Source organism: Cyprinodon variegatus, unplaced genomic scaffold, assembly GCF_000732505.1.
Source record: "Cyprinodon variegatus isolate N-32 unplaced genomic scaffold, C_variegatus-1.0 Scaffold54, whole genome shotgun sequence".
NCBI classification, from domain to species: domain Eukaryota; kingdom Metazoa; phylum Chordata; class Actinopteri; order Cyprinodontiformes; family Cyprinodontidae; genus Cyprinodon; species Cyprinodon variegatus.
Genome location: NW_015150507.1, coordinates 1,225,824 through 1,242,547, shown reverse-complemented (window position 1 = coordinate 1,242,547; position 16,724 = coordinate 1,225,824).

Here is a 16,724-nt window from a genome sequence, read left to right as displayed (position 1 = left end):
CAACATAATTTGACTGAATTGTTAAAAACTAGCTCTTCATTTGGGGATGAGTTAAATGCAGAGGTAAAATAATTCAAATGTGAGATCAATAAAGTTAAATTATTAGTCATGTTAACATTGTGTCAGGGTTCCCGTGTGGGTCTGAGTTATGTATCTCTTTCAGAGAGGATCTTTGTTGAGAACCTGGGTAGTCTACTCAGGTGGAGCTCATCAGTCTCATCAGAGTGCTGACTTTAAAAGAGCAGCAGACCCGCTACTTGCTGCTGGTTTCCTGTTGTTTTTTTGTTGTCTCTTTGCTCCCCATGTTCCCCTGAGGTTTACCAGATTTTTGGTTTTTATTTTTTATGTGTGTGTTTTTTGGGACTTGCTTGAGTTGCCTGAGGGATTCTTCCATTAAATTTGCAAACTCATCTCTACTTCCTCATCTCTCCATTTGGGTCCTCAAAAAACCTCCACTCAACCTTGACACATTGTTGTTTTACATTCTCTTCAAGTGAAATTAGAAGTATTTCTGTGAGGGGGTAATAACACTGACTTGATGATTTATACTTTTATGTGCCTTGTTATTTTATTGTTAATTTTCAAAAATGTCACAAAAGCTGGGATATTATAGTAATTGCGTTCATGGTCATTATGACTTAGACAAACTTTATTGTCATATTGTATACATAGAGTATATACAATATGTAAAAAATAGCCAGAAACACAGTGAATGTATATCAAGCAGGAAAGACTCTGACATACACAATCAATAAAGCATTTAAACAAACAGTGAACTTTAGCAATGATAGGAACTCAGGAGGACAGGAAACCGTTCAAATTAGTAGTATTAGTAATAGTGACTTTGACCGAGCTTAAAAATAGAAGAAAAAAAACAGTGAGTGCCAATGCAGAATACACGTGGCTCATAAAAAAAAAAAAAAAACTTTAGTAAAAGTTATTTATTTACCTTCACTGGCCTCATCCAGTAATTAACCATTCCACTCTTTTTGTAACTGTTTTCTTTAAACTTAGTTTCCATTATATTTTGTATGTATTACAAATATTTTTCCCTGTTCTATTTTAAGGGCAAGGTGTGCGGTTTGGCAAAAAGTGGGCACTGCTTTGTATTTTTAATGATTGCCAGCACAGCTCTACAGCTCTGCTTTCTTCACATTTAAAAAGGCATGTAAAATATGTTTAAATTTTCTTTGTTTTCATAATTTGACCTGTCAAATTAAGAACATACGTTCAATGTGCAGGAGACTAGGACATAGATGAAAAATGTAGAACAGTCCTGCTCAGATCGGGTTCCATAGTATGCGTTGTAGCAACCTCTCTATATGCACTGCAATCAGTGTGACAGGAAACAAAATCACTGCAGCTGCACCAACGTCAGATGCAAGCAGTGCAAGCAGCTTTTAGTAAAAACTTAACAGGATGCTCAGAGAAATTATTTGCTTGGAAAAGATTCAAAGGGAGTCTTACCTTTTACTTCTTTCCTCCAAATATCCTCTGGGTTGGCCTCCTGTTTATGTTTTTGCAACAGATCCGGTACATTATATTGCATAGATGCTTTGCAGCTTCTTGAAGAATTTTTGTAACTGTGTGGACAGTTAATCTTGGTGTTTTTTTTATGAATTCTCGTTGGAAGATGTTCAGATGTTGTGTACATGTTGGTAAACACACTGAAATTTGGTAGAATTTTGGTTGGAGGGTTCATTTTCTCTGAATGTCACTGTGAGAATGTTTATGAGGTGCTGTCAAACAAGAGTTAGCTGAGAAAAAGACAGTGAAATATAATGAATATTGAGTCTATGTTAATGCATAAGGTTTATTTTTTAATTGAATCATTTCAGTTAACATAGATTTAGAAATTTAGGGCAGTACCTCCGCTAGTTTCTCAATATAAAAACACTTGGCATTGCCAAGACATGGATTAAACCTGAACGAACAACAGCCACAAATCCAAAAGTACAGTACCTGCCTAGCTTCCAATTTCCCCTTTGGATCCCCTCAGTTTGTTAATTTGTTTGCTCTACTGTTCAGGAAACAATGGCAAGGTTCATTTTGATTTTTTTCTCAGAATATTATCAGGTTTTCAAGAATATGCAGCTTTGCTTTCTAGTCATTTTAATCATTTATTTAATGCTACAGCTTGCCCAGACGTTGTAAAGGATCAAATTAATCTCTCTCTCTACAAAAACATCAATCTGAAGCAATGACCACGAAAGTCCATCTTGTTAAAAAAAAAGGTGAGAAAAAGGTGAGAAAGTAACACTAAGGCCCTATTCGCACAAAGACACACTCAAACCTAAATGTAAAAACTACTTTATCAGAACTGTGTATCCACCAGATGAAGCCATCGTTTCAGGGGTCTATAAAAGAAAATTTTTGAAACTAGGTCCCAGGGTGAAAAGGTTTCATGTCAGTTTATGCTATTTTGTGGTTTCTACCTTTCTACATCTTTTTCTAACATGCTTGTGTGATCAGCCTGCCCTTTTAACAAAAGCACATGCACCACACTCAGAAAATGGTAACAACAGTGGCACTGTTAAGACATTGTTACAACCACACTAACAAGTCTGGCATAGTTACCCAGCGTTGTCTTTGGAAGCACACATTTAGTGAGCTGACTTCATGCCTACACAGAAAGCCTCAGAATTTTTTGTATTTTTGTGGATGTTGTCTAAAAGTGATGCTGGAATTCCAGTTTACTGTTTACTATTACTCCAAGTCCAGGCCAGACTAGTGTCTCCCAAAACCTTGTGGTGCTGCTATGGTGTGGAGGTAGAGCACATGACCCATACACCAGCTGTTGCAGGTTAAAGTCCCGGTCCTGCTGACCTTTGCTGAAAGTCTCTCCCTTCTCTTGCAACCTACTTTCTTATCTCAATACTTTCAAAAATAATGAAATAAAGGCCAATGGAGCCTAAACATGTCTTTAAAATAAATTCTATAATTTAAGTTTGCTATCAAAACAACACTGAACAGAACCAAAACCAGGGTGAACATGGTAGCGGTAGTGTCATACTCTGGGATTATTGTCGACAGGAGTACCTGAGATTTCTGCTGAGGTAGATAAAAATATGGAGAGTTCCTAATATCATTTGACTTAAACCCTAAAAAACTGATTTAATTCAGCCTCAGACTGAGTTCAGGATGTGAATGTTAACAAAAAATTGGCTTCTCAAGAGGAGAGTTAAAGCTTTGGAATTACTCATCTCAAGTCTAGAAGGAAACTTAACAAAAAGGCATATGGGGTCACACATTGGAATGTATAGAAAAGACTTGTAGTTGGATAACCTTTGCAATGTGGAATGAGCTGTCCAGATGTTCGATAATTAGGAACTCCTATCAAAGAAACACTGAATGATGAAAATAAAGCAAGTAGTGCGTCAATCTAGTTCTCCTTTAGTAGTGTGGTACAAAAATCAGTAACGTTTTTTTTTTTTTGTTTTTAGTTGTTTCCTGACAGATTAATTTGTATCTCTGTGCAATTGTACCAAATGAATGCCACATTTTATTTGGGGCTAACAAAGCTTTGATATCTTCCGTATTTGATGCTTTGATGTTCTCTTATTCAGTTCTGTTTGAGTTGTGTCACATATGTTTTATTAATCTTTATACTTATAACAATACATATGATAGCTAGCTACAGCTGAATCTGATTCATAAAAAAAAAAATCTTTTCCTCAAAGTAAGATTTGTTTGGGTCCTTGAATGCTGTATTTGTATGTCATGATTTTACTCTACAGCACATCTTATAGTATACTGCCTAATCCTCTTTACACAGAGTACTCTGAAAAGGGCCTTTCACTCTGTTGCCTGAGGGACATGAGCAATGTCAATACAGAGGCTGTTTCATAAACTCCTAACACAGTAATCACACTCTGACAGATGTAGGCCTTCAACATATTATCACATGTACACATACACACAAAGTCATAGGACATAAACCCCTCTTTCTTTCTTTTCCTTGTGACTCAATGTTCATATCAACATAATGACCGCAGACTGATCCAGCCCACAGGGTTCGAGGGCTGAAGCGACGTGGGTCTTTGCATTAACAATGGCTGATGTATGGAAATGGGCTGAATGCGGTCCTAAATGAGCATTTTTACAACACCATTTGACATACATACACTCTCACCAAGCTAATAACGAACTTAAATTACAAGGAAATGTCTTACATGTGGAGTGGTGTTAAGTATTTAAAGTTCCAGTCAGGGACTTCTCCACTCCCTTCATGACACCACACATTTTGTGTTATTGCCATGGATCATAAAATGAGTGACATTTGACCAAATGCAGAACAATAGGCTAAGACCTAACCTTTTGTTTGTTGTTAAGTGGCAGTATCCTGGTATAGATTGCATGACAACAAAACATTAACAGTAATTGTTTACCTGCAGCTGGCACAATGTTAACAGGCCAATCCATCATGGGAAAACCATCAACTTATTTATAGACAAGGGGGAATAAATCCGGCGAGTGGATGAAAGTTGAAAAAGACAAACACAAGGACGAAAAAAGGGGCAACTTAGATAATCCTTTAAACATTTTAATCAAGATGTCGACACCAGAAAAGATGAATGAAGCATCCACCTTTCTATAATTAAACCTGTGCATCATTATAATACAGATATAATGTGATAAACAGTCCACCATTGATTTAATGATCCTGATTTAACAGGAAATGATTACAAACCTATTGCCATTTGAAATAGCATTGCAGAGTTACTGTGTTTTGTCTTTGCAGATACATAACTCAAGGTTGGAGAGTTAAAGAGTTTTATTACTTTAATTATATGAACCACACATAACAAAGGTGACAGAAGAAAAATCTCTGTTAAATGGACCGACTATCTCCATTCAGATTGGTGTCTAAATTGAGATTCTTCGCATGGCAGTAATAATCAACACTATCAAAATATTCATACGCTTGGACTCATTCACTTCTTGCAAGTCTAACTCAAAAACTTTAATGTACCGTATTTTCACGACCATAAGGCGCACCGTACTAAAAGGCGCAGCCTCAGTTATGTGTGCCATCACTGTATTTAACACACACATAGGGCGCATCAGACTATAATGCGCGGGTTTTATATTCCGGTAAATATCCTCTACTACGTTTAAATACCTCCACTGCGTATTTAAAAATAGAGCGGGAGCAAAACTGAGTATGATTGTGCTTTATTCATGTATTTATTACAAATTATTAATCAAACCTGGGAGCTGGCCGTGAGACAGACACATCGCTGATGACACAGAGCGCTGTGATCATTCCTCTGAAACAGTTTATTGACTCATAAATTAACTTAAAATGCAGAAATCTGCCGGCAGAATATGTTCGCTTTTATTATCCTGGTGCCAGCAGTTTAGATTGTACCAGTTAGTTCTGACGCGCGGCTGAAGCAGTAGTTTTAATATGTTTTTAAGTGGGAAAATCCACCTGAAAACTTAAATCAACAGCAGCCTCTGGCCGGGTCGCCTCCTCGCGGTTCACCACGGCGGCTGGTAGGTGTTTTTCATCAAAATAATCCAAACTGCAGGCACCAGGATAATAAAAGCGAACATATTCTGTCGGCAGGTTTCAGCATTTTAAGTTAATTTAGGCTATAATAAACTGTTTCAGAGGAGTGATCACAGCGCTCTGTGTCATCAGCCATGTGTCTGTCTCGCTGCCGGCTCCCAGATCAGCTTCTCTGATTGGTTGATGCGGCGCATTGAGCAGCAAACGAGCAGCAGCGCGTTTGCGGCACATCACGTGCGTCAGATGCTTAAACGCTCCCGACGCGCTGCGCCTGCTGCTCAAAACGCTCTGTGGGACCTTTTGCTGCGCTTTGATGCGCGTCAACCATTGACTTTGCAGGTAAACTCGCTGCTTTAGAGCCGCTGAGGTATGTTTCAACCAGCTTTATACATTTGAGGTGTATTTTCAGTCTTGATTCTCAGTAGAATTTAGTTGTTTACCCTGACTTGACATCTCTAACACATAAATATTCTTTGATCATAACCATTTAGTTTTACCTCTGCCTGTATATTTATGATTGTTATCCTGGTAAAGGGTTAAAATCTATCCTAGTCTGAAGTGCTCTCCAGGGTTTCTTCTCAGGATTACTCTGTATTTAGTACCATTCATCTTCTCTTCAAATTTGACCAGCCTCCCTGTCCCTGCAAAAGAAAAATATCCCCACAGCATCAGGCTGCCGCCACCATTTTTCTTCCTGGTAAATGTGCTCACATGGTGATGTTTACAGTTAGCTTCCCTGCATTAAGACCTATAAGTTCAGTTTGGATCACATCTGACTAAAATGCATTGTTTTACATGTAAACATTTGCTCTAAACCCAAATCATGACTTTTTCTACATGCTCTATTTGCCACTGTTTTGTCAAGACCCAATATTTTAAGATAATTCTCCTCCCACCTACAGTTCATCTCTGCAGTCCCAGCAAAGTGACCATGCACCAGTTATCCACTAGCTGTACCAATGAATAGACTGCATTTAATTTTAGTTACTAGCATGTTCAGTTCCTTGTGTTATTTTACCCTTAAAGTTCATTTAGGTATTCTACCTCCCTTTCTCCTGCTGCTCAATGGACCTGTCTTGCATAACAAACAATCTAACCAAACTTCATTAAAATCACTTCATGGGGATATGATACTGCCTCAAGTTAAAGGATGTAATTGAAACACATTTGACAAACCGCAGAGCGACAGTAGACAAGCTGTGATTCTTACTCTAGTCTTTCAGCAAAGTGATTATCATCATTTTATCTGGTCCCCTACACAACTTGCTTGAACAGTTTGTCTTTAAAAACAGCGATTCTTACATTTGTCCGTTCTAACGACGCTCAGACGGGCAGTTAATGATTTTCCTTTTGCACAATGTGATTCTGTATGCAATTTCCACTGGATCCATTTTCCTGATCAAATACTGGCTAATATTCAGATTCTTTTTCTGTTTGACAGCACCTTAGCGGGGCTCCTTGGATGCCGCTTTGACAACTTGGTATTCTCCGACTTGCAGTGAAGCGCGCAGTAGCTGTTCAAACCTTTGGAAGTGGAAAGTCTCCCTAGGATGATGCTCCCGTCCATTGATTTGAAGTGACAGCCACATCCTTGACAAACACACCTGTCACTGTTCAAGTCACATCACATTTTCACTTTTGTGACTGTAGAGGTGTGTATGGATGTGTGTCTATGTTTATGCACATGTGAGCATGAGCACCCATAAGACAGTTTCACCATCTCTCTCTCTCTCACTCACTTCTTCACTTTTTTATTTAGTAGATAGACAGATCCATCCACTTGGCTCCAGCTGTTGTACAGGAACGCAGCCAGATTCTTTTATTGGTTCCTTCAGCCGATGTTTATGAAACAAGACATCTGGGATATTTATTTTCAAACATGCGTCAGAAATGGATTTAATGTGCCAGAACCTGCTGACCATCACTTTGCGTGTATAGTCTCTATCTCAGCGTGTCTCTGCTGTGGCGTGGCGAGTTTTTGGGGGCGGGGAGGGGGGGTTGGTTATGGAACTGTGAGAGGGGGGGAGGGTGATGAGCTGCTGCAATAATAAGCAGATTTTAATGATTTACTATAAATCAGCAACCAGGGCCTCTGCTTGGGGAGACTGAGGGGATGACAGCTCCTGACTCACACACCTCGCAAATGCCTTGCTGATGATGTGTGTGTGCTACAGATCATCAATCACCATGTACACACACGCACACACACATAAAAGCAGACACCACACTTTTACAAAAACATGTTTCAACACGTATACACAGGTGCATAAGCACAAGATCACACTTGTGTGGCCACATGTGTTTTTTTTTTTTGTTTTTTTTTTGTCTCTAATGTCTCCTCTGCTGTGGTAGGGGACAAATCAATCATGGGTACAGAAGTTCACGGGGGTAAGAGATTGTCTGGTCCGTTTTTTCCTATGCTATTGATCCCATTTTACTGGCATCATTGCCGAGCTGTCTCGCAAAAGCTGAGATGGCGATGGATTGAAAGTGGATGATTGAGAGAGGAGGCAGGATGACATTCACAGTAATCTCAACCCCCGCCCACACACAGACACGCCACCTCAATCCACCTTTCTTGAAAGCACAAGAAAACAGTGACATTGAAAACTCCTGGTACTTCAAGAGTATCAGTGTCATATTGTACTGTCTTACATTAAAGGGGAAACATGGGGAAGGGATTACAAGATCTTTCCGGTTTTCCTTTGTTGGTCTGTTTCATTGCATTTCTTTTTTTCAGCCATCTTGCCATTGAAGAAAGATAAAGTTGACTAAAAAGACGCCGGAGAGACAGCACCTTTTTGACAGCACATCCTAAACTGTGTAGGAGAACAGAGAGAATTACACAGAGCAGTTCTTTGAAATTTCTAATTTTGGCTCAAGTGGATTCCCTAATGCATGCCAAGTTTCCTCATATGTAGCTACATGCTGTGTTTCCTTATCTTCTCTGCCTGATCAAACAAAGAGAGGTGGGTTGGGCTTGCCGTAAATGATGGATTGTCATTATATTCCTGAGTAGTGGTTGGAGTTGAGGCAGTGATCAAAAAGAAACTATTTGGAAATGTTTTCCCAAACCTGGGAAATTTGTATGACAAACACTTTCAGGAAAGCACACAGGAGATGTGTTGATTCACAGATGTCAATGATAAATCAGGTGAATATAGAAAAGAAAATACAGCAGTGTGCAAAAATGACTAATCAAATATTTTTGATTATTAAAAATATTACAATGGTTTTAGCCCCTTTTTTTTCCTCTAATACACCCAGGTGTATTAAACCAAAGGTAATAAGACCTTGAATGTGTAATTAAGTCTCAGAATAAAGACTTTAAGGTACAAAATACAACATTTATCAACAAAAAGCTTCACAAAGAGCAAAGCAAGGCAAGGCAAGTTTGTTTTTATAGCACAACTGAGTACATGGACATCTCAAAGTACTTTATATGAATTAGATAATAACATAAAATAATAGCAAAAAAAGATACAAAACATAAGTAAAAGAAATAAAACTGTTGGCTCACAAAATTAAACTAATGATACCTAAGTTAACAGTTTAACTTCAACACTCAAACAAATAGATTTTTAACTTTGACTTAAAATAACTAACGTTTTCAGCACTTTTACAGTGTTCTGGAAGTTTGGTCCAGATAAGTGGAGTACAGAAACTAAATGTTGCTTCTCCATATTTGGTTGTAGTTCCAGGTGCACAGAGTAGACTGCAACTAAAAGCCCTGTGTGGTCTGGCAGGTTGATACACTGACAACAAAACTTTTATGTATTGAGTCCATTCAGTGATTTGTAGACTAACAGAAGGTTGTTAAAGTCTATTCTATGAGCACCATGGAGCCAGTTTAAGGGCTTAATAACTGGGCTGATGTGTTCTACTTTCTTGGTTCTAGTAAGAACACTGGCAGCAGAATTTTGGATCAGCTGCAGCTGTTAAGAAACACTTCAAATAGTTTTTGGGATTAGATTAAACGTTTTACTGCCTAGTCTACCAATAAAAAAATACTAAAAAAATAACTAAGCATTATGAAGGCATTAGATGTTTACAAAGACTGCAGAAGAAGACAAGTACCTAATAACTAATTCCATTCACCTAATCTTTTAGATTTTCAGTCAATAACTGGTTATCTCCTTAATAAACCTGACTATAATGAAAGAGCAGCGAGAGGATTGGGCCACCGTTCTGGCAATAGGTCATGAACAGTCAGAGACACAGCAAATATGAAAGCAGGTACCCTGGTCAGATGAGACCAAAAAATTTACCCTTTCCCCTTCCTGCCAAATGCTATATATGCAGGTCATGTAAATGCAGCTAAATGAAACCCATTGAACAGAGGAGGCTGAAAAAGACTTTAGATTGAGACACCAGTACAGCAGCCCGTAAAGTGCACTAAGTGCACTCGAAATGTCATAGTCAGGACCTAAATCTATATTGGAATATGAATATGGCCCAGAAGTCTAGAAGCAACATGTGCACATCTTGTGAAAGAAAAACCATTGTTCTTTTGTAAAGAATGGACTGAAGATTATACAGTAAATAGCCTGGTATTCTACTTACTGTAGCTATTAAGTGTCCTGAAGGGGACATGAAAAGTGCTAATGCTGTGCTGCAAACAACCTCTTGTTCTCCTTTAACATGGATGAAACACATTTTTAAATTTCCCTCTGCTAGAGGGGAAGTTTTCTTCTCCACTGTTACTACATGCATGTTCAGTGTAAGGGTTTGCTGTCGACCATGCTACTGTGTACCTTTGCTACATGCTCGTCCAAGATGATTTATCTTTGCAAGTCAAGGACTGCATGCAATCTCTTAGGTTTCCTCAAACACTTCTTACTCAATATTTTAAGGTAATTTGATTGATTGTCATTTTAAAGCTCCTTTAGATTACATGCTGTTAAATGGCACTTTAGAAATTTGTTGAATCGAACTGAACTGGAATCCACATATCTTTGGGATTTTTATTTGTAAACAAATTTTCAAAACTATGCATGATTTTTCTTTCACTTTTGTAGTTATGCACTACTTTGTTTGATCTACAGCATATCACACATCCCTCCATAAAATAGATTGAAATTTATGGTGGTAAAGTGACAAAATGTGAAAAATGTTAGAGGCTATGGACATTATACATGGAATGCTTGCTTTGAATTGACAAACACTGCACTCTATCTATTCACTTTTCCTGCTCTTCTTTCTTGTCCTCCTTCTTGTGATGATACATTTCCTAAATTTTGCAGCCAAAAACTTGTGGATACTGAGAACACAGGTGCAGGACTGCATCTCTCTGGCCCCGGATGCTGAAAAGGGAGAGGCAAGCCAGCACACATGTAGAATTACAACGCCTCCATTTCTCACACTGACATAATCCCCATGTTTTATTTGTCCCCTTGTAATTCTTTTTATATCTTGGGCTTATGTTCTTTGGCATTCATTCAATCCCTGCCTCGGGACACAGGGCTCTACCGGGCCCATATGTGTGCCTTGCTCCACTTAACGCATATTAGTTCCTTTGTAACTGTGACTAAACTGGCACGTCTCAGCTGGGAGATGTGCCGGCTTTGACTGACAGTCCATGTCTGGATCCTGTACTTTGAGTCTCACACAGACTTGTCAAACATGGGCTCCATCAAAGCATCCCTCACAGTGCCATCAAACACAGGAACAATGAAGAGTGGCAAAAAACATCCCAGCTCTGACCAGATGTCTCTGGATTACCCACACTGTTGTCTTGTTTTGGTTATCTCAACAAATCTTCAAGTAATATGGTGTTATGTTCTCTTTTAACATCAGTGGAGGGGGAAAAAAACTAGAGGAAAAACTAACTGAAACATTTATCATGTTTGCATATTTGCAAGATTGCCTGAGAGAAAAAAAAGCGAGGCTTGTACACCCCAATCAGATCAGTCACTAAAATTACATTGAGAAAGCTTTTCCAATAACAGCTTGATATTAGGACTTCAGCGTGGTGCTGATGTATGTTATCAGCAGAGAAAATCTGTTAAATCTGTGCCATGCGATGCCAACAGTCTTAAATATTGTTTTCACAACTGTGCAAGCTAATTACCTTTAATTTTTCATCTGTGCTCCAAGGGTTGTAAGAGACTGTGATTAGTGATTCATTACTTCTCATTACCTGGCCTGTCAAACTGTTTCCTTTACTTATTCAAGCTGATTAGCTGTACATGCCCTGCCTCTCTCAATGTGGCTGAGAGAGAGATCTCAAACATGATCTACCGATATGCAGTGGGTGATCGCACTGAAGGCCAGGATAAGCAAGAGATTAACCAGAACTGTAGGAAAACTAGCAAATGAAACATGTTAAAAGTTGGAACTTATCAACATTTTTCCTAAAGATTTAAAATGACAAAATTCTCATTTCACATGTTTTGTTCAAATATGATTATTCGAATGCGCCAAAAAAAATGAGGATTAGTGTAATGCAATCATAACTCTCAAATGCAAGAACTGTCTTAGAGGCACAATATCTTTCGAGATACAGCATATTCCGAATTAAATGCACACTTTTTAAAAGTGTAGTCATAAGCTTTATGATTACAATCAGAAAAACCTCTAGTAGCAACTGTGAATAAATAAGTGCTTTGTTTCTATTTGTTATATAAACTGTTATGAGGACCTTCCGACCACCTTGTATTATTATCCTCACTCAGTTTCGTGGCTAGATAATCTTGGGATCTTGTTTGTTAGTTTTAGTTGTTTAAAAGTTCATTTTTTTTACTCTGGGTGTATTTCTCAGCTGGGTGTAAATATCAGCTGTGCTGCTGCCATTAACACTTTAGTTTATAGATGTTGTAGCTCTGCCTGTTTTTCAGCGTAGTCCTATTTCTCTTACTGTGACTGACTGTATGTATTCTCGTTCATCCCCTGATGTGGGAGCTGGCTTGGAGCTCGTCTGCTTGGCTGTGTGTTTCCTGGATGGGGCCGTCTGTGGAGCTGGTTGACAGTTGCCTTTTGTATCTCTGCTTCTTTATCTATGTCTACTTCTGTCTTCTTGAACCCCAGTCAGCTTCAGCAGATGGCCTCTCACACTGAGCCTGGTTCTGCTGGATGTTTCTTCCTGTTCAAAGGGACTTTTTCCTCTTTACTGTTGCTACAAGCATGCTTGGCGTGAGGGATTAATTGTGAGTCAATGAGTCGATGCAATCAACAGGTTTTTTTTTTTGATCTGGTTGAATTGACACTGTAAAGTGCCTTGAGATGCATGTGTTGTGAGTTGGCGCTAAATAAATAAACTTTATTGAATTGAATTCTGTGTAAATTTAACCAAGAATTTTTTTCTGGTGATCATTTCTACCTAAAGCTGGGCATACACTGTATGCTGGTTTGCCCTTTTTGGGCCGATTCTCCGGTCAGGCGAGAATTTTTCGAACAGGCAGACTTTCAGCCTGATCATGCATTGTGTAGTGTACAGGGGGTAACGAGGGGAGATCAGTCTCTCACGACCACCTCCCGATCAGGAATCGTAAGGTCGGAAGAAAATCAAACACGTTTGAAATTCAGCCGGCCGTCATAAGGTGGTCATGGGCAAATCGCTCAGGGGGCATGCGCAAACAAGGAATCTTCTTCTTCCTCTCAGACGAAAACACAGAAGCATGGCGGGGGTGCAAGTGAAGTGTAGTTCTTTCTGTGTAATTGACAGACTGTATTAGCCATGTTTACTCAGCCATGTTTTTGTCCAAATAAATCATCACCTTTTCTTTTTAGGGCTTTTAGCACATAAAATTGCACAAATTGCCAAGGCAGTGCGTTTCATTCCAGTGAGCTTCATATGGCTCTTCTACTCATTTGGCTTCCGGATAGACGAGTGCGAGTAGCGCTGAGTCCGACATGGGCCGCACAGTGTGAGAACATACATCGTGAGCTGTGAACTCATGCTGTATGACGAAACCATGCGGTTAGTATGAGCAACAATTGAAAATATTGCACAGTTTATGCCCAGTGTTCTGTCAGGTGAGATTACCCCGTAAGACCAGCATATCCATAGTCAGTACGCATGCGCAAGACGTCAGATTGGCGTTTATCCCTTTGGTTTTGTATGAAAAATAGACTTTAAACTACCTCAACTGGTGTGCATCCCTTTAGTCATGTACAAAAAAACTATATAAGGTGAGATCATCATATGCATCAAAAAACACCAAAAAGTAAGTAATTAAATTGTTTTTTTGTCGCCGATTAGGTCATAGTGTGGCCAACAAATGCATCCTTCTTTTTGCATGATTTGAAGGATGGGTCCAGTGTATCCTATCTAGCCTTGGTTATCCCAGGATTCATTGTGAGTCCAAGCAAGCTGGCTGCTCCGTGATCAGAGGAAAAAGGTACTTGGCACCAAACATTGGTGAATATTGAAAGTTCAGTTTAATATAATACAAGTATGTGAATAGTTATGTCTGAAATAAATGAAAATAGTTGTATTAATGGTTACTGAGTCAGATATGTGGCGGGTAATGTTTGATTTATCTATAGGTTTTTATCTGTTACTGTGTAAATGGGTTTGACTGTAATTTAAGCACAGATTCTAATATATCTGCAGTTTGTGGACTATAAATCTGATAGGATTTTTTTTTAATTATTGCTATTTTGCACAATATGCTTAACTAAGTATTTTTTGTTGTTGAATATGAGATATTTTGCAGATATATTTCTTATACATAAACCTTATACTATATGGATGAAACAAAGTGTTTTGATGGATTTTATTAGATATTTAATACCAACAGGCCATAACGACAATGAGCTTAAATTATACAAGACTAATTAGTCTATTTTAAAAAAAGTAAGGACTAGAAAGTAGAGATAATTGCAGCAAAATGTAAGGAGCAGAAGTAAAAAGTTGTCTAAAAAAATAATTAGTCCAGTAAAGTATAGATCGCATTTGTACTTTGTTACTTGACACACCTGATCTCCTACTCCTGCAGGTAATCTCCAGCCTTCCAGTTTTCCCTGTGAATGTTCCTCTGTGAACTTACCTTCATCGTTCCAACAAACCCCACTGATTCTGGTCTATGCTTCTCTGACATACATCTGACCACACCTTCCCATTCAGTTGCCAGGATTTCCCAACTCACCTGTCTCTCTTCCGGTTCCCCCTTGTCGCTGTTCTGCCAGGACCAGATTCCGTTGCATATATTCATTGTGTTCAATAAACCTGATCTGATTCCTGTCCTTCTCTGAGTTTATTTTTTTGTTGGTGCGTCAGAAGCTTACACTAAGTTGTGACACTGAAACATAAAGCTGTATTCTTCTCAGTTTGCCAATGTAAAGTTATGCTACAACAGCAAAATCTATATAAGAGAAGCACCAAGATATGTGGTAGTTTTGTTTAGCATTACTTACCCTGATCTTTAGGTAGCTGGTCAGAAATTAAAAAATTTAATATTTTTAACCAGTCATATCTAATTATTTTTAAAATTTCAGTGAGGTGATTAAAATCAGTCAAAAATAAAATGATGGCAATAAAAGAAATTTATTAGAAGACTTTTAAAGAGGAATCTTTGTTGTTTATTCAGCCTTCATCTATAGAACTAGACTTTTAGCAAAGTAGGTCATTTCACTGGGCTTTGGCTGTTTAATACCTGACATTTCCTGCTATGACAACAAGCTTTCTAGGACAAGTCATCCCTCTGAAGCCTGCTTATGGACTTTTCATGGAACTGACAAAAATACTAATTGAACAAGAGCTGATAAGTGGCCGATTTAGCCAATAACAAGCAATTCGAGAACATCCTCCTGCTATTTTTTCAACCTTTGAGCCTAATACTTCTGTGTTCTGGCCCATAGTTTAACCCTTCTTTCTGCCACCTCAGATACACAAAAGATGCCCACTATCCAATGAGGACCAAGGAGGGATGGATGGTCTATACAAGGGGCTGTTTACAATCTTTATTTTAAATCCACCCGATGGCATGAAGGCATTACAATGTTTGAGTTTTTTTTCTTCACAACTACACTGAAGGTTTAATGCAATTCAAATTGTGTTTTTGAATAAACTTTGTAATATAATAACTACTCTTTTAGTTGACCCTCTAAAAAATATGAGATCTGAATTAAAAAGGGTGAAGATGCAATGCAATGTCAACACTCCTTCAAAACATAACAGTAAATCTTTTAATTTAGTGCTTATTTTCAAGCCTCTATTCAGAAACAAATATCAGCTATCCATTATCTATAGAAACACACTACTACTAGAAAACCTCCAATCTCATTCACTAGATATGTAAACAAGAATTGGGAAACTTCTGAGAGATTCATTTGATCAGTTTTGTTTTCCAGTTGCTAAAATAAATTTGCTGATTTTCTAAGCCAAAACAAGGCTTTGTTTTTGGTCCACTCTATAAAACTTTGAACTCAAAACTATTTCTGACATTTTGAATTGAAAGTGCTTCCTGGATGAGAAGCAAAACGTCTTCAAACTTGGAAACAGAGTCTAGCAGATTTTTTTTGTTTTTTTTTTTACTTTTTTGGAATGACTATGACCTGGATGACTGAGAATCTTCACCAGCATAACTCTAACCACAATTATCAATATTACATCTGGGAATGAATGCTTTCTCAGATGCTCAATTGTACATCACTGTCACTAACATAAATATAAAGTACGATTTTTTTATGTGTTTAATGTGTTTAAGAGAAATCTTTATAAACTAAAATTGGTTACATTTACAAAATGTATCTTAAAGATTTTTACAGATCTTGACTGGACATGCCAATCATTTTAGGGAGCTTTGTCTTTTGATTCTAGTATGAGAATTTGACTTCAAATTAAAACCTAACCAGAAAGAAATTGGTTGAATTCGAGAGAAATGGGCCCTTATAATGTTCAAAAAGCCAGAATATGACATTGATAGTGGCAGTGAGACGTTAACTAAAGCATTCATCACCATTAAGAGTAATTAACAAAGTTCCCCAGCATTAATTAAGCGGCCTTGCTTTAAGGGAAACTGAGCTTAATTAGGGGGTTTGACAGGATGAGGCTTCAGGGATGATCCATATCCAAAGGGCTGTTGGAGGGGCACGAGTTGCAGAATTTTAAGAGTTTTCTCTAATCTTTCAAAAAAAATGGTGTGACCTTGGTCAGCTAAGAAGATCAAATGTTCTGGTGTTATCCAGTTTGGCATGACTCTAAAACAGTATTGACAGTTATGACAGGCGTCCGATTTTCCAGTCAGCTGGAGGCTCAGACCTTGTC